The sequence below is a fragment of the Somniosus microcephalus genome, unplaced genomic scaffold (genome assembly GCF_052327205.1).
Source record: "Somniosus microcephalus isolate GS21.2 unplaced genomic scaffold, FLI_Smic_1.0 unresolved_chr1, whole genome shotgun sequence".
Taxonomy (NCBI): domain Eukaryota; kingdom Metazoa; phylum Chordata; class Chondrichthyes; order Squaliformes; family Somniosidae; genus Somniosus; species Somniosus microcephalus.
The window spans coordinates 28276106-28293655 of NW_028225179.1; the positions used below are offsets into that span (position 1 = coordinate 28276106).

Sequence of the window (17550 nt, forward strand, 5' to 3'; positions counted from 1 at the left end):
AGCCTGGATTATGCACTCAAGTCTCTGGAGTGAGGCTTGAGTATGCTGCCGCTGAGCCACGGCTGACACCTAAACTCAGTTCATTTGGCTGGAGTAAAATGACGGAGATAATGGGAAAAATGATGATGGAGTGAATTTTCAACTTGGTGTCCAAGATTAAACCGGGCATCGTTTTAGAAACAGCCCGATTTATGTTGCCATAGATTTCATAAGCTTTGAAAATCAGGCCTGTCGAAAATGGGCGGGGTCGCGGTCAGTTGCGAATCATTCTGGGTCTGTTTAAACCGCGAGTGCTCACAGCCCCGGATCATTCAGTGTCTGTTTGAAATGGCAGAGCTCACAATCTCGGATCATGCCGTTTTTTTAGAAGCAGAGCGATTTCAGCTTTGATGACCGAGTTGTTGAGTTTAACAAAATGTGCCAGGGCTCGTCCGGGATTTGAACCCGGGACCTCTCGCATTTTAATCGTGAAATGCCCAAAGCGAGAATCATACCCCTAGACCAACGAGCCGCCGATGTCATTTCCCATTTGCATTGAGTTTCACTGCGCTGGTGCGAATCCAGCTCACAGAGGACCTGTTAATACAGTTGAAATATTTTTATCTTTTCCTCAATCCACTTCTTTTTTCGAACAGTTTCCTTGAACCTGCTCACAATTCGCCCCATAAAAAGAGATTCAGCGGCATCAGCGGCCGCATAGACTAATGGATTAGGCATCTGACTTCTGTTGCAAATTCTTCAGTTATCAGAAGATTGAAGGTTCAAGTCCTACAAAGGTCTTTTAATTATCTGGGCGACACTTTTTATATTCTGAATCTGGCGTGAAACCGGCCATTTTTGACAGTCCCTCATCTGAAGTAACGGAAGGCCTGTTGCTTACATTAAGCTGATTGTACATTTTCAACATTGTAGATCTGTGTGCACGGGCAGGATAAGCGGTGAAGTTGAATTTCTTTCAGGGTAGTCCTAATTAGATGTAAAAAGCAAGAAATGGAATATCTGAAAGCAATATATTGGTGAGACGAGGTGGCCGAGAGGTTAAGGCGATGGACTGCTAATTCATTGTGCTCTGCACGCGTGGGTTCAAATCCCATCCTCGTCGTTACTGTATTACACGTTTAATGCTGATGCACTTTCCAAGCATTTCACTGAATCTTACTTGAAATACAATTTCGTGAAAATTGCAATGGTGTTGCTGGTCTGTTCCCCTGCATTGCTCATAACTTGGTAAAATTAAAATATTCCAAGAAATTTCTCAACCCACCTTGAATGAAAGTGGAGATGAGATCGTGAATCGGAGATTGAAAACCCTCTCTTCCTTCTTCCTTCCTTTGAGATTGGCACCGAATGAAAAGACCAGAGGCAAATGATTAGGGAACAGGAACATAAATTTCTCCTTTGGAATTTCAAAAATATTTATCAAACTTAAAGACGAGATTTTCTGTTTTTGGGTCTTTGGTTGAGAGATAAATAATGCGCGAGAAATCCTCGTTCTTTTCAGCATTCTCTCATGGGATCTGAAGCCCCAGTTTAACATCTTACTAGAAGGACGGCACTGCCGACAGTGCAGCACTACCTCAGTATAGCCCTGGAGTGTCAGCCTGGATTATGCACTCAAGTCTCTGGAGTGAGGCTTGAGTATGCTGCCGCTGAGCCACGGCTGACACCTAAACTCAGTTCATTTGGCTGGAGTAAAATGACGGAGATAATGGGAAAAATGATGATGGAGTGAATTTTCAACTTGGTGTCCAAGATTAAACCGGGCATCGTTTTAGAAACAGCCCGATTTATGTTGCCATAGATTTCATAAGCTTTGAAAATCAGGCCTGTCGAAAATGGGCGGGGTCGCGGTCAGTTGCGAATCATTCTGGGTCTGTTTAAACCGCGAGTGCTCACAGCCCCGGATCATTCTGTGTCTGTTTGAAATGGCAGAGCTCACAATCTCGGATCATGCCGTTTTTTTAGAAGCAGAGCGATTTCAGCTTTGATGACCGAGTTGTTGAGTTTAACAAAATGTGCCAGGGCTCGTCCGGGATTTGAACCCGGGACCTCTCGCATTTTAATCGTGAAATGCCCAAAGCGAGAATCATACCCCTAGACCAACGAGCCGCCGATGTCATTTCCCATTTGCATTGAGTTTCACTGCGCTGGTGCGAATCCAGCTCACAGAGGACCTGTTAATACAGTTGAAATATTTTTATCTTTTCCTCAATCCACTTCTTTTTTCGAACAGTTTCCTTGAACCTGCTCACAATTCGCCCCATAAAAAGAGATTCAGCGGCATCAGCGGCCGCATAGACTAATGGATTAGGCATCTGACTTCTGTTGCAAATTCTTCAGTTATCAGAAGATTGAAGGTTCAAGTCCTACAAAGGTCTTTTAATTATCTGGGCGACACTTTTTATATTCTGAATCTGGCGTGAAACCGGCCATTTTTGACAGTCCCTCATCTGAAGTAACGGAAGGCCTGTTGCTTACATTAAGCTGATTGTACATTTTCAACATTGTAGATCTGTGTGCACGGGCAGGATAAGCGGTGAAGTTGAATTTCTTTCAGGGTAGTTCTAATTAGATGTAAAAAGCAAGAAATGGAATATCTGAAAGCAATATATTGGTGAGACGAGGTGGCCGAGAGGTTAAGGCGATGGACTGCTAATTCATTGTGCTCTGCACGCGTGGGTTCGAATCCCATCCTCGTCGTTACTGTATTACACGTTTGATGCTGATGCACTTTCCAAGCATTTCACTGAATCTTACTTGAAATACAATTCCGTGAAAATTGCACTGGTGTTGCTGGTCTGCGCCCCTGCATTGCTCATATCTTGGTAAATTAAATTTTTCCAAGAAATTTCTCAACCCACCTTGAATGAAAGTGGAGATGAGACCGTGAATCGGAGATTGAGAACCCTTTCTTCCTTCTTCCTTCCTTTGAGATTGGCACCGAATGAAAAGACTAGCGGCAACAGAGGCAAATGATTAGGGAACAGGAACATAAATTTCTCCTTTGGAATTTCAAAAATATTTATCAAACTTAAAGACGAGATTTTCTGTTTTTGGGTCTTTGGTTGAGAGATAAATAATGCGCGAGAAATCCTCGTTCTTTTCACCATTCTCTCATGGGATCTGAAGCCCCAGTTTAACATCTTACTAGAAGGACGGCACTGCCGACAGTGCAGCACTACCTCAGTACTGCCCTGGAGTGTCAGCCTGGATTATGCACTCAAGTCTCTGGAGTGAGGCTTGAGTATGCTGCCGCTGAGCCACGGCTGACACCTAAACTCAGTTCATTTGGCTGGAGTAAAATGACGGAGATAATGGGAAAAATGATGATGGAGTGAATTTTCAACTTGGTGTCCAAGATTAAACCGGGCATCGTTTTAGAAACAGCCCGATTTATGTTGCCATAGATTTCATAAGCTTTGAAAATCAGGCCTGTCGAAAATGGGCGGGGTCGCGGTCAGTTGCGAATCATTCTGGGTCTGTTTAAACCGCGAGTGCTCACAGCCCCGGATCATTCAGTGTCTGTTTGAAATGGCAGAGCTCACAATCTCGGATCATGCCGTTTTTTTAGAAGCAGAGCGATTTCAGCTTTGATGACCGAGTTGTTGAGTTTAACAAAATGTGCCAGGGCTCGTCCGGGATTTGAACCCGGGACCTCTCGCATTTTAATCGTGAAATGCCCAAAGCGAGAATCATACCCCTAGACCAACGAGCCGCCGATGTCATTTCCCATTTGCATTGAGTTTCACTGCGCTGGTGCGAATCCAGCTCACAGAGGACCTGTTAATACAGTTGAAATATTTTTATCTTTTCCTCAATCCACTTCTTTTTTCGAACAGTTTCCTTGAACCTGCTCACAATTCGCCCCATAAAAAGAGATTCAGCGGCATCAGCGGCCCCATAGACTAATGGATTAGGCATCTGACTTCTGTTGCAAATTCTTCAGTTATCAGAAGATTGAAGGTTCAAGTCCTACAAAGGTCTTTTAATTATCTGGGCGACACTTTTTATATTCTGAATCTGGCGTGAAACCGGCCATTTTTGACAGTCCCTCATCTGAAGTAACGGAAGGCCTGTTGCTTACATTAAGCTGATTGTACATTTTCAACATTGTAGATCTGTGTGCACGGGCAGGATAAGCGGCGAAGTTGAATTTCTTTCAGGGTAGTTCGAATTAGATGTAAAAAGCAAGAAATGGAATATCTGAAAGCAATATATTGGTGAGACGAGGTGGCCGAGAGGTTAAGGCGATGGACTGCTAATTCATTGTGCTCTGCACGCGTGGGTTCGAATCCCATCCTCGTCGTTACTGTATTACACGTTTGATGCTGATGCACTTTCCAAGCATTTCACTGAATCTTACTTGAAATACAATTCCGTGAAAATTGCACTGGTGTTGCTGGTCTGTGCCCCTGCATTGCTCATATCTTGGTAAATTAAATTTTTCCAAGAAATTTCTCAACCCACCTTGAATGAAAGTGGAGTATGAGATCGTGAATCGGAGATTGAGAACCCTTTCTTCCTTCTTCCTTCCTTTGAGATTGGCACCGAATGAAAAGACTAGCGGCAACAGAGGCAAATGATTAGGGAACAGGAACATAAATTTCTCCTTTGGAATTTCAAAAATATTTATCAAACTTAAAGACGAGATTTTCTGTTTTTGGGTCTTTGGTTGAGAGATAAATAATGCGCGAGAAATCCTCGTTCTTTTCAGCATTCTCTCATGGGATCTGAAGCCCCAGTTTAACATCTTACTAGAAGGACGGCACTGCCGACAGTGCAGCACTACCTCATTACTGCCCTGGAGTGTCAGCCTGGATTATGCATTCAAGTCTCTGGAGTGAGGCTTGAGTATGCTGCCGCTGAGCCACGGCTGACACCTAAACTCAGTTCATTTGGCTGGAGTAAAATGACGGAGATAATGGGAAAAATGATGATGGAGTGAATTTTCAACTTGGTGTCCAAGATTAAACCGGGCATCGTTTTAGAAACAGCCCGATTTATGTTGCCATAGATTTCATAAGCTTTGAAAATCAGGCCTGTCTATAATGGGCGGGGTCGCGGTCAGTTGCGAATCATTCTGGGTCTGTTTAAACCGCGAGTGCTCACAGCCCCGGATCATTCTGTGTCTGTTTGAAATGGCAGAGCTCACAATCTCGGATCATGCCGTTTTTTTAGAAGCAGAGCGATTTCAGCTTTGATGACCGAGTTGTTGAGTTTAACAAAATGTGCCAGGGCTCGTCCGGGATTTGAACCCGGGACCTCTCGCATTTTAATCGTGAAATGCCCAAAGCGAGAATCATACCCCTAGACCAACGAGCCGCCGATGTCATTTCCCATTTGCATTGAGTTTCACTGCGCTGGTGCGAATCCAGCTCACAGAGGACCTGTTAATACAGTTGAAATATTTTTATCTTTTCCTCAATCCACTTCTTTTTTCGAACAGTTTCCTTGAACCTGCTCACAATTCGCCCCATAAAAAGAGATTCAGCGGCATCAGCGGCCGCATAGACTAATGGATTAGGCATCTGACTTCTGTTGCAAATTCTTCAGTTATCAGAAGATTGAAGGTTCAAGTCCTACAAAGGTCTTTTAATTATCTGGGCGACACTTTTTATATTCTGAATCTGGCGTGAAACCGGCCATTTTTGACAGTCCCTCATCTGAAGTAACGGAAGGCCTGTTGCTTACATTAAGCTGATTGTACATTTTCAACATTGTAGATCTGTGTGCACGGGCAGGATAAGCGGTGAAGTTGAATTTCTTTCAGGGTAGTTCTAATTAGATGTAAAAAGCAAGAAATGGAATATCTGAAAGCAATATATTGGTGAGACGAGGTGGCCGAGAGGTTAAGGCGATGGACTGCTAATTCATTGTGCTCTGCACGCGTGGGTTCGAATCCCATCCTCGTCGTTACTGTATTACACGTTTGATGCTGATGCACTTTCCAAGCATTTCACTGAATCTTACTTGAAATACAATTCCGTGAAAATTGCACTGGTGTTGCTGGTCTGCGCCCCTGCATTGCTCATATCTTGGTAAATTAAATTTTTCCAAGAAATTTCTCAACCCACCTTGAATGAAAGTGGAGATGAGATCGTGAATCGGAGATTGAGAACCCTTTCTTCCTTCTTCCTTCCTTTGAGATTGGCACCGAATGAAAAGACTAGCGGCAACAGAGGCAAATGATTAGGGAACAGGAACATAAATTTCTCCTTTGGAATTTCAAAAATATTTATCAAACTTAAAGACGAGATTTTCTGTTTTTGGGTCTTTGGTTGAGAGATAAATAATGCGCGAGAAATCCTCGTTCTTTTCACCATTCTCTCATGGGATCTGAAGCCCCAGTTTAACATCTTACTAGAAGGACGGCACTGCCGACAGTGCAGCACTACCTCAGTACTGCCCTGGAGTGTCAGCCTGGATTATGCACTCAAGTCTCTGGAGTGAGGCTTGAGTATGCTGCCGCTGAGCCACGGCTGACACCTAAACTCAGTTCATTTGGCTGGAGTAAAATGACGGAGATAATGGGAAAAATGATGATGGAGTGAATTTTCAACTTGGTGTCCAAGATTAAACCGGGCATCGTTTTAGAAACAGCCCGATTTATGTTGCCATAGATTTCATAAGCTTTGAAAATCAGGCCTGTCGAAAATGGGCGGGGTCGCGGTCAGTTGCGAATCATTCTGGGTCTGTTTAAACCGCGAGTGCTCACAGCCCCGGATCATTCAGTGTCTGTTTGAAATGGCAGAGCTCACAATCTCGGATCATGCCGTTTTTTTAGAAGCAGAGCGATTTCAGCTTTGATGACCGAGTTGTTGAGTTTAACAAAATGTGCCAGGGCTCGTCCGGGATTTGAACCCGGGACCTCTCGCATTTTAATCGTGAAATGCCCAAAGCGAGAATCATACCCCTAGACCAACGAGCCGCCGATGTCATTTCCCATTTGCATTGAGTTTCACTGCGCTGGTGCGAATCCAGCTCACAGAGGACCTGTTAATACAGTTGAAATATTTTTATCTTTTCCTCAATCCACTTCTTTTTTCGAACAGTTTCCTTGAACCTGCTCACAATTCGCCCCATAAAAAGAGATTCAGCGGCATCAGCGGCCCCATAGACTAATGGATTAGGCATCTGACTTCTGTTGCAAATTCTTCAGTTATCAGAAGATTGAAGGTTCAAGTCCTACAAAGGTCTTTTAATTATCTGGGCGACACTTTTTATATTCTGAATCTGGCGTGAAACCGGCCATTTTTGACAGTCCCTCATCTGAAGTAACGGAAGGCCTGTTGCTTACATTAAGCTGATTGTACATTTTCAACATTGTAGATCTGTGTGCACGGGCAGGATAAGCGGCGAAGTTGAATTTCTTTCAGGGTAGTTCGAATTAGATTTAAAAAGCAAGAAATGGAATATCTGAAAGCAATATATTGGTGAGACGAGGTGGCCGAGAGGTTAAGGCGATGGACTGCTAATTCATTGTGCTCTGCACGCGTGGGTTCGAATCCCATCCTCGTCGTTACTGTATTACACGTTTGATGCTGATGCACTTTCCAAGCATTTCACTGAATCTTACTTGAAATACAATTCCGTGAAAATTGCACTGGTGTTGCTGGTCTGTGCCCCTGCATTGCTCATATCTTGGTAAATTAAATTTTTCCAAGAAATTTCTCAACCCACCTTGAATGAAAGTGGAGTATGAGATCGTGAATCGGAGATTGAGAACCCTTTCTTCCTTCTTCCTTCCTTTGAGATTGGCACCGAATGAAAAGACTAGCGGCAACAGAGGCAAATGATTAGGGAACAGGAACATAAATTTCTCCTTTGGAATTTCAAAAATATTTATCAAACTTAAAGACGAGATTTTCTGTTTTTGGGTCTTTGGTTGAGAGATAAATAATGCGCGAGAAATCCTCGTTCTTTTCAGCATTCTCTCATGGGATCTGAAGCCCCAGTTTAACATCTTACTAGAAGGACGGCACTGCCGACAGTGCAGCACTACCTCATTACTGCCCTGGAGTGTCAGCCTGGATTATGCATTCAAGTCTCTGGAGTGAGGCTTGAGTATGCTGCCGCTGAGCCACGGCTGACACCTAAACTCAGTTCATTTGGCTGGAGTAAAATGACGGAGATAATGGGAAAAATGATGATGGAGTGAATTTTCAACTTGGTGTCCAAGATTAAACCGGGCATCGTTTTAGAAACAGCCCGATTTATGTTGCCATAGATTTCATAAGCTTTGAAAATCAGGCCTGTCGAAAATGGGCGGGGTCGCGGTCAGTTGCGAATCATTCTGGGTCTGTTTAAACCGCGAGTGCTCACAGCCCCGGATCATTCTGTGTCTGTTTGAAATGGCAGAGCTCACAATCTCGGATCATGCCGTTTTTTTAGAAGCAGAGCGATTTCAGCTTTGATGACCGAGTTGTTGAGTTTAACAAAATGTGCCAGGGCTCGTCCGGGATTTGAACCCGGGACCTCTCGCATTTTAATCGTGAAATGCCCAAAGCGAGAATCATACCCCTAGACCAACGAGCCGCCGATGTCATTTCCCATTTGCATTGAGTTTCACTGCGCTGGTGCGAATCCAGCTCACAGAGGACCTGTTAATACAGTTGAAATATTTTTATCTTTTCCTCAATCTACTTCTTTTTTCGAACAGTTTCCTTGAACCTGCTCACAATTCGCCCCATAAAAAGAGATTCAGCGGCATCAGCGGCCGCATAGACTAATGGATTAGGCATCTGACTTCTGTTGCAAATTCTTCAGTTATCAGAAGATTGAAGGTTCAAGTCCTACAAAGGTCTTTTAATTATCTGGGCGACACTTTTTATATTCTGAATCTGGCGTGAAACCGGCCATTTTTGACAGTCCCTCATCTGAAGTAACGGAAGGCCTGTTGCTTACATTAAGCTGATTGTACATTTTCAACATTGTAGATCTGTGTGCACGGGCAGGATAAGCGGTGAAGTTGAATTTCTTTCAGGGTAGTTCTAATTAGATGTAAAAAGCAAGAAAAGGAATATCTGAAAGCAATATATTGGTGAGACGAGGTGGCCGAGAGGTTAAGGCGATGGACTGCTAATTCATTGTGCTCTGCACGCGTGGGTTCGAATCCCATCCTCGTCGTTACTGTATTACACGTTTGATGCTGATGCACTTTCCAAGCATTTCACTGAATCTTACTTGAAATACAATTCCGTGAAAATTGCACTGGTGTTGCTGGTCTGCGCCCCTGCATTGCTCATATCTTGGTAAATTAAATTTTTCCAAGAAATTTATCAACCCACCTTGAATGAAAGTGGAGATGAGATCGTGAATCGGAGATTGAGAACCCTTTCTTCCTTCTTCCTTCCTTTGAGATTGGCACCGAATGAAAAGACTAGCGGCAACAGAGGCAAATGATTAGGGAACAGGAACATAAATTTCTCCTTTGGAATTTCAAAAATATTTATCAAACTTAAAGACGAGATTTTCTGTTTTTGGGTCTTTGGTTGAGAGATAAATAATGCGCGAGAAATCCTCGTTCTTTTCAGCATTCTCTCATGGGATCTGAAGCCCCAGTTTAACATCTTACTAGAAGGACGGCACTGCCGACAGTGCAGCACTACCTCAGTACTGCCCTGGAGTGTCAGCCTGGATTATGCACTCAAGTCTCTGGAGTGAGGCTTGAGTATGCTGCCGCTGAGCCACGGCTGACACCTAAACTCAGTTCATTTGGCTGGAGTAAAATGACGGAGATAATGGGAAAAATGATGATGGAGTGAATTTTCAACTTGGTGTCCAAGATTAAACCGGGCATCGTTTTAGAAACAGCCCGATTTATGTTGCCATAGATTTCATAAGGTTTGAAAATCAGGCCTGTCGAAAATGGGCGGGGTCGCGGTCAGTTGCGAATCATTCTGGGTCTGTTTAAACCGCGAGTGCTCACAGCCCCGGATCATTCTGTGTCTGTTTGAAATGGCAGAGCTCACAATCTCGGATCATGCCGTTTTTTTAGAAGCAGAGCGATTTCAGCTTTGATGACCGAGTTGTTGAGTTTAACAAAATGTGCCAGGGCTCGTCCGGGATTTGAACCCGGGACCTCTCGCATTTTAATCGTGAAATGCCCAAAGCGAGAATCATACCCCTAGACCAACGAGCCGCCGATGTCATTTCCCATTTGCATTGAGTTTCACTGCGCTGGTGCGAATCCAGCTCACAGAGGACCTGTTAATACAGTTGAAATATTTTTATCTTTTCCTCAATCCACTTCTTTTTTCGAACAGTTTCCTTGAACCTGCTCACAATTCGCCCCATAAAAAGAGATTCAGCGGCATCAGCGGCCGCATAGACTAATGGATTAGGCATCTGACTTCTGTTGCAAATTCTTCAGTTATCAGAAGATTGAAGGTTCAAGTCCTACAAAGGTCTTTTAATTATCTGGGCGACACTTTTTATATTCTGAATCTGGCGTGAAACCGGCCATTTTTGACAGTCCCTCATCTGAAGTAACGGAAGGCCTGTTGCTTACATTAAGCTGATTGTACATTTTCAACATTGTAGATCTGTGTGCACGGGCAGGATAAGCGGTGAAGTTGAATTTCTTTCAGGGTAGTTCTAATTAGATGTAAAAAGCAAGAAATGGAATATCTGAAAGCAATATATTGGTGAGACGAGGTGGCCGAGAGGTTAAGGCGATGGACTGCTAATTCATTGTGCTCTGCACGCGTGGGTTCGAATCCCATCCTCGTCGTTACTGTATTACACGTTTGATGCTGATGCACTTTCCAAGCATTTCACTGAATCTTACTTGAAATACAATTCCGTGAAAATTGCACTGGTGTTGCTGGTCTGCGCCCCTGCATTGCTCATATCTTGGTAAATTAAATTTTTCCAAGAAATTTCTCAACCCACCTTGAATGAAAGTGGAGATGAGATCGTGAATCGGAGATTGAGAACCCTTTCTTCCTTCTTCCTTCCTTTGAGATTGGCACCGAATGAAAAGACTAGCGGCAACAGAGGCAAATGATTAGGGAACAGGAACATAAATTTCTCCTTTGGAATTTCAAAAATATTTATCAAACTTAAAGACGAGATTTTCTGTTTTTGGGTCTTTGGTTGAGAGATAAATAATGCGCGAGAAATCCTCGTTCTTTTCACCATTCTCTCATGGGATCTGAAGCCCCAGTTTAACATCTTACTAGAAGGACGGCACTGCCGACAGTGCAGCACTACCTCAGTACTGCCCTGGAGTGTCAGCCTGGATTATGCACTCAAGTCTCTGGAGTGAGGCTTGAGTATGCTGCCGCTGAGCCACGGCTGACACCTAAACTCAGTTCATTTGGCTGGAGTAAAATGACGGAGATAATGGGAAAAATGATGATGGAGTGAATTTTCAACTTGGTGTCCAAGATTAAACCGGGCATCGTTTTAGAAACAGCCCGATTTATGTTGCCATAGATTTCATAAGCTTTGAAAATCAGGCCTGTCGAAAATGGGCGGGGTCGCGGTCAGTTGCGAATCATTCTGGGTCTGTTTAAACCGCGAGTGCTCACAGCCCCGGATCATTCAGTGTCTGTTTGAAATGGCAGAGCTCACAATCTCGGATCATGCCGTTTTTTTAGAAGCAGAGCGATTTCAGCTTTGATGACCGAGTTGTTGAGTTTAACAAAATGTGCCAGGGCTCGTCCGGGATTTGAACCCGGGACCTCTCGCATTTTAATCGTGAAATGCCCAAAGCGAGAATCATACCCCTAGACCAACGAGCCGCCGATGTCATTTCCCATTTGCATTGAGTTTCACTGCGCTGGTGCGAATCCAGCTCACAGAGGACCTGTTAATACAGTTGAAATATTTTTATCTTTTCCTCAATCCACTTCTTTTTTCGAACAGTTTCCTTGAACCTGCTCACAATTCGCCCCATAAAAAGAGATTCAGCGGCATCAGCGGCCCCATAGACTAATGGATTAGGCATCTGACTTCTGTTGCAAATTCTTCAGTTATCAGAAGATTGAAGGTTCAAGTCCTACAAAGGTCTTTTAATTATCTGGGCGACACTTTTTATATTCTGAATCTGGCGTGAAACCGGCCATTTTTGACAGTCCCTCATCTGAAGTAACGGAAGGCCTGTTGCTTACATTAAGCTGATTGTACATTTTCAACATTGTAGATCTGTGTGCACGGGCAGGATAAGCGGCGAAGTTGAATTTCTTTCAGGGTAGTTCTAATTAGATGTAAAAAGCAAGAAATGGAATATCTGAAAGCAATATATTGGTGAGACGAGGTGGCCGAGAGGTTAAGGCGATGGACTGCTAATTCATTGTGCTCTGCACGCGTGGGTTCGAATCCCATCCTCGTCGTTACTGTATTACACGTTTGATGCTGATGCACTTTCCAAGCATTTCACTGAATCTTACTTGAAATACAATTCCGTGAAAATTGCACTGGTGTTGCTGGTCTGTGCCCCTGCATTGCTCATATCTTGGTAAATTAAATTTTTCCAAGAAATTTCTCAACCCACCTTGAATGAAAGTGGAGTATGAGATCGTGAATCGGAGATTGAGAACCCTTTCTTCCTTCTTCCTTCCTTTGAGATTGGCACCGAATGAAAAGACTAGCGGCAACAGAGGCAAATGATTAGGGAACAGGAACATAAATTTCTCCTTTGGAATTTCAAAAATATTTATCAAACTTAAAGACGAGATTTTCTGTTTTTGGGTCTTTGGTTGAGAGATAAATAATGCGCGAGAAATCCTCGTTCTTTTCAGCATTCTCTCATGGGATCTGAAGCCCCAGTTTAACATCTTACTAGAAGGACGGCACTGCCGACAGTGCAGCACTACCTCATTACTGCCCTGGAGTGTCAGCCTGGATTATGCATTCAAGTCTCTGGAGTGAGGCTTGAGTATGCTGCCGCTGAGCCACGGCTGACACCTAAACTCAGTTCATTTGGCTGGAGTAAAATGACGGAGATAATGGGAAAAATGATGATGGAGTGAATTTTCAACTTGGTGTCCAAGATTAAACCGGGCATCGTTTTAGAAACAGCCCGATTTATGTTGCCATAGATTTCATAAGCTTTGAAAATCAGGCCTGTCGAAAATGGGCGGGGTCGCGGTCAGTTGCGAATCATTCTGGGTCTGTTTAAACCGCGAGTGCTCACAGCCCCGGATCATTCTGTGTCTGTTTGAAATGGCAGAGCTCACAATCTCGGATCATGCCGTTTTTTTAGAAGCAGAGCGATTTCAGCTTTGATGACCGAGTTGTTGAGTTTAACAAAATGTGCCAGGGCTCGTCCGGGATTTGAACCCGGGACCTCTCGCATTTTAATCGTGAAATGCCCAAAGCGAGAATCATACCCCTAGACCAACGAGCCGCCGATGTCATTTCCCATTTGCATTGAGTTTCACTGCGCTGGTGCGAATCCAGCTCACAGAGGACCTGTTAATACAGTTGAAATATTTTTATCTTTTCCTCAATCTACTTCTTTTTTCGAACAGTTTCCTTGAACCTGCTCACAATTCGCCCCATAAAAAGAGATTCAGCGGCATCAGCGGCCGCATAGACTAATGGATTAGGCATCTGACTTCTGTTGCAAATTCTTCAGTTATCAGAAGATTGAAGGTTCAAGTCCTACAAAGGTCTTTTAATTATCTGGGCGACACTTTTTATATTCTGAATCTGGCGTGAAACCGGCCATTTTTGACAGTCCCTCATCTGAAGTAACGGAAGGCCTGTTGCTTACATTAAGCTGATTGTACATTTTCAACATTGTAGATCTGTGTGCACGGGCAGGATAAGCGGTGAAGTTGAATTTCTTTCAGGGTAGTTCTAATTAGATGTAAAAAGCAAGAAAAGGAATATCTGAAAGCAATATATTGGTGAGACGAGGTGGCCGAGAGGTTAAGGCGATGGACTGCTAATTCATTGTGCTCTGCACGCGTGGGTTCGAATCCCATCCTCGTCGTTACTGTATTACACGTTTGATGCTGATGCACTTTCCAAGCATTTCACTGAATCTTACTTGAAATACAATTCCGTGAAAATTGCACTGGTGTTGCTGGTCTGCGCCCCTGCATTGCTCATATCTTGGTAAATTAAATTTTTCCAAGAAATTTCTCAACCCACCTTGAATGAAAGTGGAGATGAGATCGTGAATCGGAGATTGAGAACCCTTTCTTCCTTCTTCCTTCCTTTGAGATTGGCACCGAATGAAAAGACTAGCGGCAACAGAGGCAAATGATTAGGGAACAGGAACATAAATTTCTCCTTTGGAATTTCAAAAATATTTATCAAACTTAAAGACGAGATTTTCTGTTTTTGGGTCTTTGGTTGAGAGATAAATAATGCGCGAGAAATCCTCGTTCTTTTCAGCATTCTCTCATGGGATCTGAAGCCCCAGTTTAACATCTTACTAGAAGGACGGCACTGCCGACAGTGCAGCACTACCTCAGTACTGCCCTGGAGTGTCAGCCTGGATTATGCACTCAAGTCTCTGGAGTGAGGCTTGAGTTTGCTGCCGCTGAGCCACGGCTGACACCTAAACTCAGTTCATTTGGCTGGAGTAAAATGACGGAGATAATGGGAAAAATGATGATGGAGTGAATTTTCAACTTGGTGTCCAAGATTAAACCGGGCATCGTTTTAGAAACAGCCCGATTTATGTTGCCATAGATTTCATAAGCTTTGAAAATCAGGCCTGTCGAAAATGGGCGGGGTCGCGGTCAGTTGCGAATCATTCTGGGTCTGTTTAAACCGCGAGTGCTCACAGCCCCGGATCATTCTGTGTCTGTTTGAAATGGCAGAGCTCACAATCTCGGATCATGCCGTTTTTTTAGAAGCAGAGCGATTTCAGCTTTGATGACCGAGTTGTTGAGTTTAACAAAATGTGCCAGGGCTCGTCCGGGATTTGAACCCGGGACCTCGCGCATTTTAATCGTGAAATGCCCAAAGCGAGAATCATACCCCTAGACCAACGAGCCGCCGATGTCATTTCCCATTTGCATTGAGTTTCACTGCGCTGGTGCGAATCCAGCTCACAGAGGACCTGTTAATACAGTTGAAATATTTTTATCTTTTCCTCAATCCACTTCTTTTTTCGAACAGTTTCCTTGAACCTGCTCACAATTCGCCCCATAAAAAGAGATTCAGCGGCATCAGCGGCCGCATAGACTAATGGATTAGGCATCTGACTTCTGTTGCAAATTCTTCAGTTATCAGAAGATTGAAGGTTCAAGTCCTACAAAGGTCTTTTAATTATCTGGGCGACACTTTTTATATTCTGAATCTGGCGTGAAACCGGCCATTTTTGACAGTCCCTCATCTGAAGTAACGGAAGGCCTGTTGCTTACATTAAGCTGATTGTACATTTTCAACATTGTAGATCTGTGTGCACGGGCAGGATAAGCGGTGAAGTTGAATTTCTTTCAGGGTAGTTCTAATTAGATGTAAAAAGCAAGAAATGGAATATCTGAAAGCAATATATTGGTGAGACGAGGTGGCCGAGAGGTTAAGGCGATGGACTGCTAATTCATTGTGCTCTGCACGCGTGGGTTCGAATCCCATCCTCGTCGTTACTGTATTACACGTTTGATGCTGATGCACTTTCCAAGCATTTCACTGAATCTTACTTGAAATACAATTCCGTGAAAATTGCACTGGTGTTGCTGGTCTGTGCCCCTGCATTGCTCATATCTTGGTAAATTAAATTTTTCCAAGAAATTTCTCAACCCACCTTGAATGAAAGTGGAGATGAGATCGTGAATCGGAGATTGAGAACCCTTTCTTCCTTCTTCCTTCCTTTGAGATTGGCACCGAATGAAAAGACTAGCGGCAACAGAGGCAAATGATTAGGGAACAGGAACATAAATTTCTCCTTTGGAATTTCAAAAATATTTATCAAACTTAAAGACGAGATTTTCTGTTTTTGGGTCTTTGGTTGAGAGATAAATAATGCGCGAGAAATCCTCGTTCTTTTCAGCATTCTCTCATGGGATCTGAAGCCCCAGTTTAACATCTTACTAGAAGGACGGCACTGCCGACAGTGCAGCACTACCTCATTACTGCCCTGGAGTGTCAGCCTGGATTATGCATTCAAGTCTCTGGAGTGAGGCTTGAGTATGCTGCCGCTGAGCCACGGCTGACACCTAAACTCAGTTCATTTGGCTGGAGTAAAATGACGGAGATAATGGGAAAAATGATGATGGAGTGAATTTTCAACTTGGTGTCCAAGATTAAACCGGGCATCGTTTTAGAAACAGCCCGATTTATGTTGCCATAGATTTCATAAGCTTTGAAAATCAGGCCTGTCGAAAATGGGCGGGGTCGCGGTCAGTTGCGAATCATTCTGGGTCTGTTTAAACCGCGAGTGCTCACAGCCCCGGATCATTCTGTGTCTGTTTGAAATGGCAGAGCTCACAATCTCGGATCATGCCGTTTTTTTAGAAGCAGAGCGATTTCAGCTTTGATGACCGAGTTGTTGAGTTTAACAAAATGTGCCAGGGCTCGTCCGGGATTTGAACCCGGGACCTCTCGCATTTTAATCGTGAAATGCCCAAAGCGAGAATCATACCCCTAGACCAACGAGCCGCCGATGTCATTTCCCATTTGCATTGAGTTTCACTGCGCTGGTGCGAATCCAGCTCACAGAGGACCTGTTAATACAGTTGAAATATTTTTATCTTTTCCTCAATCCACTTCTTTTTTCGAGCAGTTTCCTTGAACCTGCTCACAATTCGCCCCATAAAAAGAGATTCAGCGGCATCAGCGGCCGCATAGACTAATGGATTAGGCATCTGACTTCTTTTGCAAATTCTTCAGTTATCAGAAGATTGAAGGTTCAAGTCCTACAAAGGTCTTTTAATTATCTGGGCGACACTTTTTATATTCTGAATCTGGCGTGAAACCGGCCATTTTTGACAGTCCCTCATCTGAAGTAACGGAAGGCCTGTTGCTTACATTAAGCTGATTGTACATTTTCAACATTGTAGATCTGTGTGCACGGGCAGGATAAGCGGTGAAGTTGAATTTCTTTCAGGGTAGTTCTAATTAGATGTAAAAAGCAAGAAATGGAATGTCTGAAAGCAGTATATCGGTGAGACGAGATGGTCGAGCGGTTAAGGCGATGGACTGCTAATCCATTGTGCTCTGCACGCGTGGGTTCGAATCCCATCCTCGTCGTTAATGTATTACACGTTTGATGCTGATGCACTTTCCATGCATTTCACTGAATCTTACTTGAAATACAATTTCGTGAAAATTGCACTGGTGTTGCTGGTCTGTGCCCCTGCATTGCTCATATCTTGGTAAATTAAATTTTTCCAAGAAATTTCTCAACCCACCTTGAATGAAAGTGGAGATGAGATCGTGAATCGGAGATTGAGAACCCTTTCTTCCTTCTTCCTTCCTTTGAGATTGGCACCGAATGAAAAGACTAGCGGCAACAGAGGCAAATGATTAGGGAACAGGAACATAAATTTCTCCTTTGGAATTTCAAAAATATTTATCAAACTTAAAGACGAGATTTTCTGTTTTTGGGTCTTTGGTTGAGAGATAAATAATGCGCGAGAAATC

The 17550-nt window shown here is 43.6% G+C and overlaps 20 non-coding genes across 20 annotated transcripts; 10 read left to right on the forward strand and 10 right to left on the reverse strand.

The window, feature by feature from the left end:
- Positions 1-423: 423 nt before the first annotated feature.
- trnap-ugg (transfer RNA proline (anticodon UGG)) lies at positions 424-511 on the reverse strand. The gene is given in 2 exon segments: positions 424-459; positions 476-511. It is a non-coding gene; the product is annotated as a tRNA-Pro (tRNA).
- Positions 512-1020: 509 nt separating this feature from the next.
- On the forward strand, positions 1021-1102 carry trnas-gcu (transfer RNA serine (anticodon GCU)). Its single transcript has one exon. It is a non-coding gene; the product is annotated as a tRNA-Ser (tRNA).
- A 919-nt stretch (positions 1103-2021) lies between these two features.
- trnap-ugg (transfer RNA proline (anticodon UGG)) lies at positions 2022-2109 on the reverse strand. Its single transcript is given in 2 exon segments — positions 2022-2057; positions 2074-2109. It is a non-coding gene; the product is annotated as a tRNA-Pro (tRNA).
- A 509-nt stretch (positions 2110-2618) lies between these two features.
- On the forward strand, positions 2619-2700 carry trnas-gcu (transfer RNA serine (anticodon GCU)). The gene has a single exon. It is a non-coding gene; the product is annotated as a tRNA-Ser (tRNA).
- Positions 2701-3627: 927 nt separating this feature from the next.
- Positions 3628-3715, reverse strand: trnap-ugg (transfer RNA proline (anticodon UGG)). Its single transcript is given in 2 exon segments — positions 3628-3663; positions 3680-3715. It is a non-coding gene; the product is annotated as a tRNA-Pro (tRNA).
- Positions 3716-4224: 509 nt separating this feature from the next.
- Positions 4225-4306, forward strand: trnas-gcu (transfer RNA serine (anticodon GCU)). Its single transcript has one exon. It is a non-coding gene; the product is annotated as a tRNA-Ser (tRNA).
- A 928-nt stretch (positions 4307-5234) lies between these two features.
- trnap-ugg (transfer RNA proline (anticodon UGG)) lies at positions 5235-5322 on the reverse strand. The gene is given in 2 exon segments: positions 5235-5270; positions 5287-5322. It is a non-coding gene; the product is annotated as a tRNA-Pro (tRNA).
- A 509-nt stretch (positions 5323-5831) lies between these two features.
- On the forward strand, positions 5832-5913 carry trnas-gcu (transfer RNA serine (anticodon GCU)). The gene has a single exon. It is a non-coding gene; the product is annotated as a tRNA-Ser (tRNA).
- Positions 5914-6840: 927 nt separating this feature from the next.
- Positions 6841-6928, reverse strand: trnap-ugg (transfer RNA proline (anticodon UGG)). The gene is given in 2 exon segments: positions 6841-6876; positions 6893-6928. It is a non-coding gene; the product is annotated as a tRNA-Pro (tRNA).
- A 509-nt stretch (positions 6929-7437) lies between these two features.
- trnas-gcu (transfer RNA serine (anticodon GCU)) lies at positions 7438-7519 on the forward strand. The gene has a single exon. It is a non-coding gene; the product is annotated as a tRNA-Ser (tRNA).
- A 928-nt stretch (positions 7520-8447) lies between these two features.
- Positions 8448-8535, reverse strand: trnap-ugg (transfer RNA proline (anticodon UGG)). Its single transcript is given in 2 exon segments — positions 8448-8483; positions 8500-8535. It is a non-coding gene; the product is annotated as a tRNA-Pro (tRNA).
- A 509-nt stretch (positions 8536-9044) lies between these two features.
- trnas-gcu (transfer RNA serine (anticodon GCU)) lies at positions 9045-9126 on the forward strand. The gene has a single exon. It is a non-coding gene; the product is annotated as a tRNA-Ser (tRNA).
- Positions 9127-10053: 927 nt separating this feature from the next.
- trnap-ugg (transfer RNA proline (anticodon UGG)) lies at positions 10054-10141 on the reverse strand. Its single transcript is given in 2 exon segments — positions 10054-10089; positions 10106-10141. It is a non-coding gene; the product is annotated as a tRNA-Pro (tRNA).
- Positions 10142-10650: 509 nt separating this feature from the next.
- trnas-gcu (transfer RNA serine (anticodon GCU)) lies at positions 10651-10732 on the forward strand. The gene has a single exon. It is a non-coding gene; the product is annotated as a tRNA-Ser (tRNA).
- Positions 10733-11659: 927 nt separating this feature from the next.
- On the reverse strand, positions 11660-11747 carry trnap-ugg (transfer RNA proline (anticodon UGG)). The gene is given in 2 exon segments: positions 11660-11695; positions 11712-11747. It is a non-coding gene; the product is annotated as a tRNA-Pro (tRNA).
- A 509-nt stretch (positions 11748-12256) lies between these two features.
- Positions 12257-12338, forward strand: trnas-gcu (transfer RNA serine (anticodon GCU)). Its single transcript has one exon. It is a non-coding gene; the product is annotated as a tRNA-Ser (tRNA).
- Positions 12339-13266: 928 nt separating this feature from the next.
- Positions 13267-13354, reverse strand: trnap-ugg (transfer RNA proline (anticodon UGG)). The gene is given in 2 exon segments: positions 13267-13302; positions 13319-13354. It is a non-coding gene; the product is annotated as a tRNA-Pro (tRNA).
- Positions 13355-13863: 509 nt separating this feature from the next.
- On the forward strand, positions 13864-13945 carry trnas-gcu (transfer RNA serine (anticodon GCU)). The gene has a single exon. It is a non-coding gene; the product is annotated as a tRNA-Ser (tRNA).
- Positions 13946-15469: 1524 nt separating this feature from the next.
- trnas-gcu (transfer RNA serine (anticodon GCU)) lies at positions 15470-15551 on the forward strand. The gene has a single exon. It is a non-coding gene; the product is annotated as a tRNA-Ser (tRNA).
- A 927-nt stretch (positions 15552-16478) lies between these two features.
- Positions 16479-16566, reverse strand: trnap-ugg (transfer RNA proline (anticodon UGG)). The gene is given in 2 exon segments: positions 16479-16514; positions 16531-16566. It is a non-coding gene; the product is annotated as a tRNA-Pro (tRNA).
- Between the last annotated feature and the right edge of the window lie 984 nt (positions 16567-17550).